Here is a 1,940-nt window from a genome sequence, read left to right on the forward strand (position 1 = left end):
CTCTGAATGTGAATGGGCTAAATGATCCCATCAAAAGACACAGGGTATCAGACTGGATAAAAAAGAAAGTCCCGTCTATTTGCTGTCTTACAAAAGACTCATCTTAGACCTAAGGACACTTCCAGCCTGTAAATGAAGGAGTGGAAAACCATCTACCATTCAGATGCTCCTCAAAGGAAAGCTGGGGTAGCAATCCTCAAATCAGACCAATTAAAGTTTATCCCAAAGACTGTAGTAAGAGATGAAGACAGACACTATATCATACTTAAAGGATCAATCCAGCAAGAAGACCTACCAATCATGAATATGTATGCTCTTAATGTGGGAGATGCCAAGTATATCAATTAATAATGCCAAGTATAGCAATTAATAACCAAAGTAAAGAGATACTTAGAAAATAATACACTAGACTCGTGGGCCTTGGCGATCCGTGGGGTGCACCTGCGCAGCTGTGGATGCCGCAGATTTTGAAACATGAATTGTTCACTCTTCTTGTCTGCCCTTTGCTTGTGAATAGCCTCAGCAGCTCCAAAACTCGATCAAAGCTTAAATGCACAATGGTACCAGTGGAAGGCAATGCACAGATTATATGGCATGAATGAAGAAGGATAGAGGAGAGCAGTGTGGGAGAATATGAAAATGATTGAACTGCATAATGGAGAATATAGCCAAGGGAAACATGGCTTCACAATGGCGATGAATACCTTTGGTGACATGACCAATGAGGAATTCAGGCAGATGATGAATGACTTTCCAAACCAGAAGCACAAGAAAGGGAAAGTGTTCCAAGAACCTATCTTTGCTGAGATCCCCAAATCTGTGGACTGGAGAGAGAAAGGCTACGTAACTCCTGTGCAGAATCAGGGTCAGTGTGGTTCTTGTTGGACTTTTCGTGCAACTGGTGCCCTCAAAAGACAGATATTCCGGAAAACAGGCAAACTTGTGCCACTGAGTGAGCAGAACCTGGTGGACTGCTCTAAGGCTCAAGGCAATGAGGGCTGCAGTGGTGGCCTGATGGATAACGCCTTTCATCATGTTAAAGACAATGGAGGCCTGGATTCAGAGGAATCTTATCCATATCTTGGAAAGGACATAGAGACCTGTAACGACAAGACTGAGTGTTCTGCTGCTAATGACACTGGCTTCATGGACCTCCCTCAATGGGAAAAGACCCTAATGAAGGCAGTGGCAATTCTAGGGCCCATCTCTGTTGCTACTGATGCAGGCATTTCCAGTGCTACAAGTCAGGCATTTATTTTGATCCAGACTGCAGTAGCAAAGATCTAGATCATGGTGTTCTGGTGGCTGGCTATGGCTTTGAAGGAACAGATTCAAATAATAAGTTTTGGATTATCAAGAACAGTTGCAGTCCAGAATGGGGCTGGAATGGCTATATAAAAATGGCCTAAGACCAGAACAACCATTGTAGAATTGCCACAGCAACCAGCTATCCCATTGTGTGAGCTGATGGACCACAAGATTAGAGGACTTGAGGATAGCACATCTGGAGGAAGTTTACCTTAAAATTGACTATACTCTTATTGTGTAAGATAAGACACTTGAATCATTGAGAATCCAAGTTGTGATTTGAATTCTGTGATATTTTTATCAGGGTAAAATCACCACTACTTTCATTACTGTTATATATGGCTTTATAATGTTGAAGACTTATTACTTAATTCTAAAATTTTTGACTTCTTATTTTTTCAAAGGATATATAAACTTTACCTTTTCAAATAAATTTTAATTCAATAAGTAGAGGAAGAAAAAAATAAAATAATACACTAATCGTAGGAGACTTCAACACAGTACTTGTCAGTAAATATCAGATCTTCTAAGCATGACATCACCAAAGAAACAAGGGCCTTAAATTATACACTGGACCAGATGGATTTCACAGATGTTTACAGAACTTTCTAACTGAACACAACTGAATACAC

General features: G+C 40.3%; 1 pseudogene; it reads left to right on the forward strand.

Annotated features, from left to right (window-relative positions):
- The first annotated feature begins 527 nt into the window (after positions 1 to 527).
- Positions 528 to 1,463, forward strand: LOC121483957 (annotated as a pseudogene).
- The last annotated feature ends 477 nt before the right edge of the window (positions 1,464 to 1,940 follow it).

Source organism: Vulpes lagopus, unplaced genomic scaffold, assembly GCF_018345385.1.
Source record: "Vulpes lagopus strain Blue_001 unplaced genomic scaffold, ASM1834538v1 ctg979, whole genome shotgun sequence".
In the NCBI taxonomy this organism is placed as follows: Eukaryota; Metazoa; Chordata; class Mammalia; order Carnivora; family Canidae; genus Vulpes; species Vulpes lagopus.